This window comes from Pipistrellus kuhlii, unplaced genomic scaffold, assembly GCF_014108245.1.
Source record: "Pipistrellus kuhlii isolate mPipKuh1 unplaced genomic scaffold, mPipKuh1.p scaffold_m20_p_12, whole genome shotgun sequence".
Classification (NCBI taxonomy): domain Eukaryota; kingdom Metazoa; phylum Chordata; class Mammalia; order Chiroptera; family Vespertilionidae; genus Pipistrellus; species Pipistrellus kuhlii.
The window spans coordinates 22,952,774-22,967,566 of NW_023425427.1; the positions used below are offsets into that span (position 1 = coordinate 22,952,774).

The 14,793-nt window shown below is 35.7% G+C and overlaps 1 non-coding gene across 1 annotated transcript; it reads right to left on the reverse strand.

Moving 5' to 3' along the window:
- Nucleotides 1-6,371: 6,371 nt before the first annotated feature.
- LOC118716830 lies at nt 6,372-6,477 on the reverse strand. The gene has a single exon (XR_004987284.1). It is a non-coding gene; the product is annotated as a U6 spliceosomal RNA (small nuclear RNA).
- Nucleotides 6,478-14,793: the final 8,316 nt, after the last annotated feature.

Genomic DNA, 14,793 nt, shown 5'->3' on the forward strand with positions numbered 1-14,793 from the left:
GTCAATATCAGATCTCCTTCCTCCATTAAGTCACCCATAATTATTCTAGCCAACACTTATCTCTCTATATTATAATTTCTCATAGAATCATGTCTTGATTATTTAGCCTTTAACTAGCAATTGGAGAATATGTCTAAGTTATTGTCTCTTCAATGAATACTCTTTTAAAAAATATTTTTATTGATTTGAAGAGGAAGGAAGAGGGAGAGAGAAACATCAATGATGAGAGAGAATCATCAGCTGACTGTCTCCTGCATGCCCCCTACTGGGGATCAAGCCCACAATCCAGGCATGTGCCCTTGACTGGTATCCAACCCGGGACCCTTAGGTCCACAGGCAGATGCTTCATCCAATGAGAAAAACAGGCTACAGTTCAATGAATAATCTTTTAAGAAAATGGCTAGTATTTATATAATACTAGTATATTAAGTTTTATATGTGTGTGTATGTAATATGTTTAACCATATGTAATTGCTTTTTTCATAAGTAAAAACTGATTGAATATTAATAACTTCATGTATTCAACCTATTATGTAAATTTTAGTTAATTAAAATTCTGTTACACACTGACAATCTGATATTTTGCTAGCTAACATATATAGTCTTTCATTTAATAGTGACAACAGCTGAGGGGGCACCATATTATCCCTGGACCACATTTTATATTTTATCTTTGCTCAAGCACAGTCTCCTTCACTCACTCACCCGCTCCTGCCATTTCTGTGTTATAATTATATCCATATCTCATGGCACAGTAGCAGGCTGCCAGTTTCATTATGCCTTCCCTAATTATTTTGGCCAGGAGAGATTAGCTTTACATTTGTATATATTTTGGGTCATTCCCATCACATGAATGGCATGTCATTTGGCATGGCAATTCTTTGTGCACATATCTTAACTCTTTTGATACTTTATAATTTTCTTATGAAAAAGGATTTTTTCTGAATCTTTTTAAAAAACTAAGGCCTATTTTAGTAATTCCCTTTAATAGATATTTAATGATATTTCCTAAACAAATTGATAAATAAGTAAATAATTAATTAAATAATAATGTTACTTGAATGGCAGAGTTCAATTATAGCCAAGCCAGTAATACCAATATATCTTCCACTATGTGTAAAAGTTATTTGGGACTACATTGAATTTTCACATCATTTCAGCTAGTGTGGCCAGGAAAACCTTATCCATTAGCACCTTCAATGTCCCAATGACTATATCAATTGCTTTTGTGATGTTCCTGTCATATCCAACCTGAAAACATTCTCTATCAAATTTCAGGCCTCAATACGACTACCTGCTTGACTGTCTGCTTGTTGCATAGCAACTGGCAGAAACTCTCTGTTCTTTGCCTTGACCAGATTTTGTTACCTGAAAAATTTTATTTCAGAAGTTCCTGAATTACTCTTGTTGGGGATGGTATAAAGAAAGATTATGATATGATATAGAAAAAGCAGAATATGGAATAAAAATTTCTACATCTGGGCTCCATCCTTACAATTTGCCATTTAAGAAAAGTCAAGTAACTCCAGCTCTCTTTTCATCTACAAAATAGGGATTTACCGATTCTTCCTAAGAATTAAATAGGAAATAAGTACTGGTAAATGTACTGAATTTGTGAAGTCTATTCAAATGCAATTAATTATCATAGAGTGGTCTTAAGGGTGGGAAAAATGAAAGTCACTTTGAAATAAAATTTTTTTTTCTCTAATTTTAATGTTATTAATAGAATTGTTCGTATATACTTCTTGCTTTATCACAGTATGCAAAAACAAGGTAACTTCTTTACTGAAAGATAAGTTAAAGTGCTATCCCAATTCCCAATATATCCATGTCTAATTTATTTTTCAACTGTTTCAACAAGAGACTTTTTTGTCTATATAATTCTTCTGTTTCTTTCTTTTTAAAAAAATATATTTTATTGATTTTTCTTACAGAGAGGAAGGGAGAGGAATAGAGAGCTAGAAATGTCGATGAGAGAGAGAAACATAGACCAGCTGCCTCTTGCACCCCCCCACAACCAATGTACATGACCTTGACCAGAATCGAACCTGGGACCTTTTAGTCCGCAGACCGACGCTCCACCACTAAGCCAAATTGGTTTCAGCTAATTCTTCTGTTTCTTACACATCATTTCTCTAAAATGAGTGAATAACTTTATTATCCCTAAATTCTTCTTTGTACATATAATGGTGTTGCCCAAAGCTGGAAAAATATCAAGATTCTTCATTTTTCACTGTAGCACATCTTGAGCAAGTAGTAATAATACATTTTTCATTGCTTTGTCTGTTTGTGTATTAGGCTTTGTTAGGAGATTTTTGAAGTTTATAAAGTCATGAATTTTAGCATATAAACGAATACCTAGGTAAATGCATAATTATAAACAACCAAGAATACGAACTCTTATTGTGTGGTATTTGAGGTCACTATGATATCTTCCCATTATTCCCGTAATATTCCTATTCCTTGAACTTTAGTCATGCAGTTACAACACATTTACTATATCAACACTTTTTTTTCCATCATGCTGTTCTGTAAGCCTGAAATATTTCCCTTTACTTTCCCACCTACACAAAACAAGCTCATCTTTCAAGTCTCAATGGCAATGTTTATGGAATCTTTCTTACTATAATTGTTTAAAGAACATAGGCAATGGAATCTGAATGTCTCAGTTCAAATTCTGAACTTGCCATTTATTTGTGATCTGGGGCAAGTTACCCTCTCTGGATCTCACTTTCATTATGAGTAAAATGGAGATGTTAATAGAATCTATCTCATAGGATATATGTAAGGATTAAATGTGATATTGCATATGAGGTACTTCATATGCCTAGACAAGAAAACATTCATTAAAAGTTAGCTAGCCCTGGATGGGCAGCTCAGTTGGTTGGAGCATAGTCTTGTGCACCAAAGGATTGTGGTTTCAATTCCTGGTCAGGGCACACAGGCCTAGGTTGTGTGTTCAAACCCCCATTAGAGCACATGTGGAGGCAGCAAATCAATGTTTCTTGCACTCTAAAAATTAATAAAAAATATACTCCGGTGAGGATTAATAAAATAGTTCAGAGTAGTAATGGTTTTTTCTTTATACTCATATCAATTTCCTCTGTTTTTGTCATGGGCTTATTTTATTTTGCTTTATGTTAAAGTGATATTGTGCTATAAATTTCTTCTGGTTGAGAATATATGTAATTTAACCCCTGCGTTCTCTCAGTAGCTAACATACTGCTTTGCACATAGGTGATACTTAAATGCTTTTTAAAAAAGGAAGTAAATAAAAGTTAAAGATGACACCTTGGATAACATGTCGATTTTCACTAAATTTCCACAACTAGCTTGGCATAATAATCTCAGCAAAAAGAAGCAAAGGAACAATTAAAGAACATCTTAATTCTTCCTCTTTTTTCAATGTCTCTTAGGCAACTTTGGCTTGAGATATGTCAATCCTGTGTATTTTATCAAATTATAAACTCAGCAGTATGAGCATAATCTTGAGCTAATAATCTTGAGTTTTTATTAAATGTACTGAGTGAAGACATATGGTTTTGCTATTAGGTAAGGTCCATAGCTGCTGTTACAATTTTCCCTATATTAAAAATAGACACATGTAGGCTTCTGGCCTAGAAGATCTCTAGGGATAGTATTTACCATCCTAACTTAAATAACTAGAAAACAGGAATAAATAAATAAATAAATAAATAATAGTTTATACAATTTGCAAAACAAGCAACATATCAGATACTGGAGGAAAAGAAAACAAATGAGGTGAGCCCTGTGATTGTTTCAGTTCACTATTTAAAGAAAGTTTTCAGTCCATAGTGCTGAAAAACAGAACCCCATCAGAATCTAGCAGCTTGGCTGAGTTGAAGAGTCGGAGTGTGGAATTTGTAGAAGATAAGATGGCTAGAATTTGGGGGCCAGGAAGTAGATGCAGAAAAGCTCTGCAAAAGGACTCCTTTGAGACTTTGGCAGAATATCGATTTGTGCATGCATGGGAGAAAAGTACTCAAGTTTGGGGGGGAATGGAAATAAGTTGGTGGGAAAAGGCCAGAGTATAGGACTCTCTTTCACGGCCCGCATAGAAAGAGTTCCAATTCAGGGTTCAGCTTCTGGAGAAGGGCCGCACACAAATGAAGAGACTTGAAGAAATTCAATTTGGCGATATGGGGGGCCAGGCGGTAGTCCAACTCTAGTGGGAGAACTACTCTTGCTCTGGCCCTGCCATCCCCTTTTATTGAGGCTTTGGGGAAAACATCTTAAGCAACATAAACAGAAATTTACATGTAGCCCCTGGGCAGGAAATAACAGAAACTTACACAGGACAAATAAGGTAGATTCTGCTTCAGCTAACATAATCTCAACTAAAGGTTAGAGCAATTAAGGTTGTTGACCAGCCTTCCTGGCTTCCTGTCAACATCTCTTTTTCAGTGAAACTGATTTGGTTTCCAGCACCAGAGCTCACAAAGGGCTGGAATAATTTTTATTCTAAACAATGGTAATAGGAAGCCCTTGTAATACATAGTTCATCTTGTATAGTTCTCAGAGTATTTCATTAGTTAGTGGGGCCAAATTAGCTATAGATTAAAAGGTGCTTTGGATTCACTTTAAGAAAGCTTAAAAAGAAGCCTAAAAGTGATAAAAAAGATATCAAGTAGCTTAACTGAATTCCAGAACTAAGACCAACAATATTTAAGTAAACATAGCAAAATCTAGTACCAGTCAACATAGAATTCACAATGCCAGCCATTCAGTAATGAATTACCAGATATCCATCAAAGCAGGAAAATACTATGAATAATCAGGGGGGAAAAAAAGTCCAAGAATTAACACAGATGATAGAATTAATAACTAAGAACTTAAAAACATTTGCCAAACAGGACATATACATTTAAGACATAGAGGAAAACCTTATAATGATGAAGAGAGAAGTAGAAGATATATAAAAAATTCTAGAATTAAAAATATACTCCTATATAATAAAAGCCTAATATGCAAATTGAATGGCATTTATTGATTATGTTATAAAAGGAAAATGGCCTTGAATATATAACCTAGATGTTACTGAAATAATTGGATAGCTATATGCAAAAACAGCAACAAAACAAAGAATATGGATTCTACTTCAAACTATGTACAATTTTGTATAAATAAAATTAACTGTAAAGTGATTAAGGACCTAAATGTAAAAGCTAAAAATATTAATTTTTTTGAATAGGAACAAACATATGTGACCTTGTGTTAGGCAAAGATTTCTTAAATGGAACATATTATAGAAATATAGTTTATATTATAAAAATAGATTAAGCTTCATCAAAATTATAAACTTTTGCTTTTCAAAAGACTGTTGCAAATATAAAATGTCAGGGCACTGACTGTGAGAAAATGTTTGAAAAACATATATCAGATAAAAATTTATTTTCAGAATAGAGAACTCTTATAATTTCTTATTAAAAGGACAGCTTATTTTAAAAATGGAGCATCAACTTGTGCATTCATAGATGGTGAATAAGCATATAAAAGGGTGTTCAGCACAACAAATTATTAAGAAACTACAGATAAATACCACAATGAGATACTTCTGCTTACCTACTAGAATGGCACCCAAAATAGCAAGTGTTGGTTGGGAGGTATAACAACCTCATACACTGCTGGTGGGAATGAAAAAGATACAACTTCTTTGGAAAATTGTGTAATGTGAAATTAAACATACCCTTCATATGACCCAGAAAATTCTACTTCTAAATGTTTACCAAAAGAAATAAAAACATACATTCCTTCAAAAAAATGGTTAAAGAAACTTTCATAGAAACTTTATTCATAATAGTTTCAAACTGGGACTAAATCAAATTTCTGTCAATAGGCAAATGGATAAATGTGGCATAACCATAGAAACAATGATAATTATTGATAAAAAGAAATAAAATATATACAATGTGAATAAAGTTTAAAAACCTTTCTTCAAGTGAAAGCAATCAGTCATATAGAAATATATGCTATATGAATCTATCTGAACTTCTTTATTTAAAAAAAATTTATTGACTTTTTACAGAGAGGAAGAGAGAGGGATAGAGAGTTAGAAACATCCACAAGAGGGAATCATCAATCAGCTGCCTCTTGCACATCCCCTGCTGAGGAATGTGCCCACAACCAAGGTACATGCCCTTGAATGGAATCGAACCTGGGACCTTTCAGTCTGCAGGCTGATGCTCTATCCACTGAGCCAAACCAGTTTTGGCTATGTACTTCTTTAAAGGGCAAAACTATGGTGGTAGAAATCAGATTTATTTAGTACAAAGTTATAAAGTGTTTATAGAATGAAAGATATGTTCTGCATCATGCTAGTGTGGTGGTGTACATTTGGCAAAACTTAACTGAAATGTGTATTTCAAATTGGTGAGTTTTGAGTATCATCCTTACACAGGGGCCCTGCTAATCTTCTCTATATCATTCCTCAAACTTGTGTGTTTTACTGTATACAAACTATGCCGCAATATAACTGGCAAAATGTCAGCTACCCATACTGGGGTAATTTGTGCAGGAAGCAAAAAACAATCTTTTAGTTATAATATTTTGCCTTATTTTTCAATGACATTAACACTGGTGTTGCCTCTTATTCATCATGTTTTATTGAAATCTGTCATTAAAAGTGAAGAGAGAATATTAATAAACAGAAACACTCTTTGGAAGGATGGTGTAAGTTCCTATTGGTAGAATTAAGTGACAGGAAAAGTAAATACTAATCAGTCATAATCCAATTAATTGCTAAGTGGTAGAACGCAACATGAAAAGCTCCGTGGAGATGAGGATAGCTCCTTTGGCTTATAAGTGCTTTAATGGCTCTTGCATCCCAGGTGTGGAAAGAAAGAAGGGGAAAAAATCTAATAGCAAAGCTGTCAGACTCTTTGGGTCTTTGGCTCTTGGGAAGAAAGGCCGCTGCTGCCTTTTCAAAAATGCTGACAGTAATCTTAGGCAGCAGTAGTAATTCTTTTATCAGCTGAGCAAGCCTGGTTATTGGTGATTGTTAAGGTTCTACCTCTAGATTTCTTCCATAACTGTGCTTAACAACATAGGGCTTGCAATCTCTTGCTCAATATGAGAGTTCAGCAGGGTTTCAGGAGGCAGAAACCCAACACGGGCTCTGTGTAGCATGCACTCTGCACTGCTCACAGCTTATTCACCCTGTATGAATGCACAAGTTTTTGTTCTGCTTATTAGCAAGTCAGGCTGTTGAAGGCAGAGAGAATTTTGGAAGTCGGAATACTATGGCAGAGCTCAGACACTTCTCAGTGCTTATTTGGGGCAGATTGCTAGAAGTCCAGTGTGAGTGGACGATGACACTTTCACTTGAAAGGAAATATGTGGAGATAGGTTGAAAGTTTGTTTTAATAGAAAAGAAGGAAATCACCCTGGTCCTGTCAGTTGCTAATGGAATGGGTCAAAGAATTTCACCTAGAAATCAAGAGCTCATGTTGTGTAGATCATGAACCAATTAGGTCTACAGGTTTGTGGCTTAGAAGGGCCCGTGTTTGATTTAATGCTCTGCTGTTACCATTTTGAAATTATTGATAATTTGTTCTTTGAACTTGTGTTTGATAAGTGAAACCCAACAGGACATTGACCCACTTGTGCTCTGTGCAGTGTATGTGTGTCTGCCATTCCTTTGACACTCCATTCGTGTATAAATGAGACAATGCACCATGAGGGTAGAAGTCCATGGCCCCTCAGTGAATGAGAGTTGAGAGACACTTAAAGTGAGTACAAAGTAAGACTGAATAAATGGGTCCATGTCTCAAGAGCTGGAGAGGCCATGCTTTCTATTTGAACTAGTACTTGATTCAAATGTAGCTAGCACAAAAGGAACGACACTCTAATAAACAAGAACCACCAAGAATCTCATATGCTTTCTTGCTTATAATACTTCTTTGCATTAGCCAATCTTTTATGGTGAAAATGATGACTTAAGAGGGAAAGAAAAGGTAAGGCAATTTATAGTTATTTTTTCTTTTTAGTTCTTCATTACTCATCAATTAGCTCAAGATAGAGCATATTGGTAGACTCTGTACATATCCAAAAGGTGACATGTAAACAGCTGAGTTAGTTTTGTTCATAGTTTTGTTTCATTGGTAAGAATGAAATTTCTATGCATGTATGAGTTACAAAATACAAATTCTGTAATTTCAGTGATTTTGTATACAAGTTAAATGTTCTTGTATTTGCTTTTAAAACTAGCAGTGCATAATATAAAGATAAATAGTATAATTCTAATTAAATTAAAATTTTTTTACTTTAATTAGAATTATAAATAGCAAATACAAAACACATGATTAGAGAAAGAGGCTGTAAAACAAAACAAAAAGCCTTATATTTTAGAACCTGTAAAGGTACCTTTTTCATGCTGTTTGACCAAGGGCCCCCCATATTCATCTGGAATGGGGCTCTATAAATTATGTAGGTGGGCCCTGCCATTAATAGTGGGTTCTTTTCCACATGAAATCCATTAGTGCATGTTAAGTAGGGCTATGGAAGGCAGCCGCACACTTTATTAATTTTGTACCTCTACTCAGCCTTCTACCATAGGTTGAGCAATCAAGTAGTCTTTTCTATTTTGACTAAGGCTATAACCTTTGCTCTACTACATCTAGGAATTCATCAGTTATGAAATATCTACTATATGCCACTTACTCATTATAAGAACTTTAACACTTAGTTGAGGGAATGGATATTTACATAGCAAAGTGATATGTACTATCTCAAATAGACATGAAAAAACACAGGTAAGAGTAATATAATTGCTGGACAGTAGTGGAAGACAGACTTGATTTTACTGAGCTGGTGCTGTGTAAGCAGTTGAAAAGGGAATGATTTTTACAGGTAGTTGGTGGATTGATGAGAGAACATTTCAGAACAACGAATATTTTATTCCCATGACTAAATCCACTATAATGCACTCTGATTTTGAGCTTTAGAATTTGTTGTTTGCATCCTATTTTTTAAATTTATAATTATGTATACATTGACATATATTTTTATTTTATTAAATTGGGGTGATATCAGTCAACATGAGCATATAGTTTTTATGTATGAGTTTCTATGTTACAAGATCTGTGTATTGCACTATTGAGAGATACTTTCAGAATGTTCTGTATAGGTAAGGCTAATTATTGTGTTTGTGACAATGTACATGTGTATTACTTTTTAAATGTTTTTTGTTCATTTATAGAGATATGGGGTGAGGTTTTAAAAATTAAAATATGTTTGTGCCATTGTTCACCCATCACAATTTTGAAAAAGTGGTTTATACTTTGAAAAATAACTTGCAACATTTTGCCTTCTTTTTTATTGTTAGCAGTGAGGCCAGATGTTTAAAAGCTGGTAGTGAGAGAAAAAAATCACTCCCAAGTTCTAGAGAAATTCACCCAGGATATGGCTCCATGTGTAATACCAATGATTTAATATATGGGACACAAATTTGAGGTGATGATGACATTCCAGTGTATTAATTGGGAGCAGTATCCTATGGGAATCAAAGAATACATCTGAAATTACTTTAAACCTATCATAAAAATGTTTGTGGTAACTGCAAGTCTTTTCAACCCTGGAGGTTGGATGGGTTACTATTTTGATTAAAAGTGGAAGATAGTTACTGGTCATATAGATCAATATAATTCTGTAGTCTCTGCCACTCCTCTATTCCTCATTTCCTCAGGGGAGTGGGGGAGTCAAAGCAGGAATTAAGGGAAATGTGGTGGAGAAATCAATCAGGAAAGCCTTGTGGCTGGAGGGCAGTAGTACAGATAGAAATTCCAGGCTCTCATTTTCCGCTGCTCCTTCTCCATTGATTCAAATGACTGAGCCCAGCCTTCCCTTCTCCCCTGGGAAAGAAGTACTGGCCACAGAGCAGAAATCAATGCTCACAAGTGAAGAATGGGAAATGAGAGTCAGCCTAAAGCTGTGGTGGCTAAAGGTTATGGTTAAACCATGTTTACCTAGAAACTCATTCATCTAGGAGGCGAAGGTATGTGCTTTGAGAGATTGTTTTCCTCCAGAGATAAATGTGTTGTAGACGCTCCCTCCCATCCTTACACTTTCTAAAGAGGCTTTTTATAAATGATGTTCCCTCACTTCCCTTTGTTTGGCTTTTAGCAGCAGGAAGCCAAGAAATGGCCCAACCTCAGTGTTGAGGGCTCTGGGGAAGAGTTTCAAAAAACAAAAACAAACAAAAACAAAGAACAAAACAAAACAACAACAAAGAAACACCTGCAGGTGTGGAAGGCTGTTCAGTGACCCCGGAGTGCAGAAGGCCATGAAGAAATTATGAGATTAGAGGATCGAGAGAGCGACAGCAACTGCCTTTCAGCAGCTTTCTCCTGTTGCCTTGAGAATAATTCAACTCTAGCAGAATCATTTAGGACCCAGGAAAATAGTGCAAAGTGAAGAAAGGGCTAGAAATGATAGTTTTCACCTTAGGGAGAGAAGAGATATTTTGAGCTTGCCCCAGGATGTTGAGAAGTAGAATGGCTGAGCAAATCATGTTAGGAGAGTAGCAGAACACTTTGCATTTTCTTAAAAGAAAAAAAAGGATGTACCTAAACATTAAAAACATCTCAGATTATTTACAGGGGGCATCAGTAAAGGAAGGAAAGCTTGCAATGCAAACTAAAACACCTTCGAGTTTTAAGAGTGAGAAAATACAATTAAGAAATAGTGAATGAAGAATAATAGCTTATTTAAAAAGGTTTATAGCAGCTTTTATTTTATTTTTAAAAAAAATATATTTTATTGATTTCTTACAGAGAGGAAGGGAGAGAGATAGAGAGCTAGAAACGTCGATGAGAGAGAAACATCGACCAGCTGCCTCTTGCACACCCCCTACCGGGAATGTGCCCGCAACCAAGGTACATGCCCTTGACCGGAATCGAACCCGGGACCTTTCAGTCCGCAGACCGACGCTCTACCACTGAGCCAAACCAGTTTCGGCTATAGCAGCTTTTAATTTAAAATTTAATCAGTCTAACAGATCCTTTCTTTCTTTTTTAAAAAAAATATATTTTATTGATTTTTTACAGAGAGGAAGGGAGAGAGATAGAAAGCTAGAAACATCAATGAGAGAGAAACATCGACCGGGGATGTGCCCGCAACCAATGTACATGCCCTTGACCGGAATCGAACCTGGGACCTTTCAGTCCACAGACCAACGCTGTACCACTGAGCCAAACTGGTTTTGGCTAACAGACCCTTTCATAGTCTCTTACTAGTATAACTTTCTGCTGAAATGCCAATAAAGACAGAAAGACCAAAACTGAAAATTTCAACCTATTTCCATAATCTTGGCAATTGTAATTGTTGGAGGTGTATTTTCTAGCTTTATTGAGATATAATTGACATAAAATATTGTGTAAGTTGAATGTGGATAATTGTGACAATTTGAAACACATATGCATTGTGAAGTGATTACCACAATGTTAATTAACACATTCATCACCTCACGTAATTACCATTTTTGGGCTTATGAGAACATTTTAGACCTACTGTCTTAGTACCTTTCTTTACTGTTGGTGGGAATGTAAACTGGTACAGCTACTATGGAAAACAGAATGGAGATTCCTCAATAATAGAATTACCATGTGATTCAGCACTCCCACTTCTGAGTGTCTTTTATAAAAAAGATGAGATAACTGCTGTGATGGCCATTGGTTTCTTCAGTGGGGAAAGCTGCTGGGATTGTCTGTAGAACAGGTCACCGAGAACTGTGCTTGTTCCTGTTGCTTTGTGGCTGATACTGGCAGCTCCTGCTCTTCTTCCTTGCTCTTAGATTGTTCTTACTCTCTATCCATTCCAGCTTTTTTGGCCTTTTGTGGGGTGAAATGGAAGGGAGTCCTTCCTGCAGTTTCCTGAAAGACTTAGGAATCTGGTTGCTCATCCTGCTTCCCTTCCCTGGTGAGGAGAACTCTTCCTAGCTGTGGTTTTCCTCTTGGCACTGAGCAGAGCTGGCCTCAAGGACCTGTTGAGGCAGGCAACACGAAGCTGTCTTCTTTCTCTTTTTGCTTTGTTATTTTGTTTTTTTGCTTCATTGTCTTGCTGAAGTTTCTTAAGTGGACTGCTGAGCTCTTCTCCTATTTTTTGTGTATGGATAACTTTCTAATTGTTGATATTTGTTGGGGGATGGAGACTGTCATCTCCTACTTCACTATTTTGGTTGTGTACCTTTGTGAACTTTACAAGAGCCCAACCCTCTGAGAGTGAACTCTTTCATCTATAACTGACTAGTCTAGCTTCAGAAATGCTGAATCCTTACCAACCAAATAAATGCATAGGCTCACTGACCACACTAGAGTTGCTGCTGTTTTAAATAACTAGAGTTTTATTAACCTTTTTCTCCCATCTTCTATCAATAACCTTTCTTTTATACCAATTTAGGGACCATACTCTGAAGTCATCTAAAACAAATGAACAGGAGAGAGGAAGCGGGGAGTGACTCAGGATATAGAGCTGTGTCCTGGGAAGGGTAGTAAGCAAGTGTCATGGTAGAGAGTGTGGTGAAGAGGACACCTGGTAGCATTTCATCTGTTTATAATGTCATAGGGATAGGTTGGGAAAGTTGAAGATATCACATTACAAGAGTCACAGTTGGTGGGAGAAGAAATATCTTTCACATGTTACATTTGCTACCTTTCTTTTATTAGGGAATGCTATTTAGAGCTCTAGTTTTAGGCTCTAAGTTTGATTATTTCTCTGGATCCTTTTACTGGACAGAGCTAGAAAAAATGTGTGTGTGTGTGTGTGTGTGTGCGCACACACATGCATGTGTGTGCACACGAATACACACACATATGCATGCATATGTGAGGAATCATGAGTTTGTACTGATACTTCAGCTGCTGTCCTATAGACTTCCTCATTGCCTTATCCCATTCCACATTGATATCTCCCTTTTAAGAACTGGAATTCTCAACATTGACATATTTATTTATTTGTTCAATTCTATATTATACCTAAAACTATTTCAGGATTTTTATACCTCAAATACTGAAAACTAATAAAAGTTCAGTATATATTTGCAGTTTTACTTTCTTCAGACTAAGAATATATTGTTCAATAATACTTGGGTAGATTCATTTTTCCTCTTCATGTGAAATACAGATGTGGTTGTTTCTCCTGTTCATGTTGGTTTAAATTTACTTTTTGCATATATAAAGCATTAATATTATTCTAAGTGTGAAAAGTATACACTCCTTTTCTTATCCATCCTACCCACACACTCCCACAAGGCCAAAAATATAAAAGGTAATCAAGTTTATTAGGTTCTGATTCAGACTTAAAGTTTTTCTATTTGCAAAAACAAATAAATGCATATATGCTTTTTATATAGTAGGTATCATACTATATATAGTGTTTTATACTTTTTTGTTGTTCTACTCAACAATATATTGTGGAAGTCATTTCACATCCACTGAGACAAATGTGCCCCCAATTGGTAGAGTGAATGTCAGTTTTGGATTGGTAACAGAAAAAAGCATGAGCTGTGAATAGTAATATTTTAAAGCCTCAATCTCCCAGCCTAAAATCAAGGGACACATAAATATATAAGCGGGCCACAATGTATTTATTTTAAAAGAAAAAAATTCATCAATATAATCAACAAGAAGACTTAAGCTGATATAGCTTATAAAATTCAGGGGGGAAAAATAATCCCTATGGTTATTGAAGCAGATGATAAAAAGTCATCTTTATGAGAGTAATGAAGCAGATGATGAAAAGTCATCTTTATGAGAATAAAATAACATCCCTCATTGTTAGAAGACAGTGAAGCAATATTTGAAGTTTTGGGGAGAGACATGTGGAACCAAGAATATTATACACAGCCACAATATCATTCTAGCAAGGCATCAGAGAGATCCTCAAATGTACAAGAACTCAAGGACTATAACATACATGAAATGTCTTAAATCTATTACTTATTAACAAAGTCAAGTCAACAAAGAAGATAATCAAGACAACACAAGAATTTAGAAGGCCTATATGAAAAGAACTCACTAGAGGCCCAGTGCACAAAATTCGTGGCGGGGGTGTTTCCCTCAGCCCAGTCTGCACCCTCTCCATTCTGGGACATCCCTCTCATAATCCAGGACTGCTGGCTCCTGACCACTTGCCTGCCTGCCTGATTGGCCACATTGGCACAAGCCTCTCCCAGTCAGGACTGGTGGGCATGAGCCCATGGTGGGTACCGTGGGTCCAGGATGAGTGGGAGCAGCAGTCAGGGGTGCAGGTGGTGTTGGACTGCGGTTTTGGTCTGATCCCCACAGGCCACATCAAGAGACCTACCAGTGCACAAATCCATGCACCGGGCCTCTACTATTAATATAATTATAATCTCACACAAAAGTCCCATTGTGATAATTTTCTTATCTTTAAAAAAAGTGACTCAATTGTGGTTTACTTTTAAAGTTAAAACGAGTAGAAAGAAATGGGGGTATGAAGCTAAAATCTAAAACCAGAATTTTGGGGAGAGAGAGTAAGAGGAAAGATGATATATATCACAGATAAAATAATAAAAATATAGGAAACATAAAAAAATAGTAAAAATTAACAATAATAAGAAAAATGTAAAAGGCCAAATTTAGCCAAGCATCCTATTACAGTAATTAATGGGATAAGATTATTTAATCAGCCAAATTTTTTAGCATGATAAAATATCAAATTAGAAATCATCATCCCATATCCCTCATTATATAGCAACATATATAGAAAATTTAAACTGAATAGTAACAGAAATATACTCACCACTTTCTCATAAAG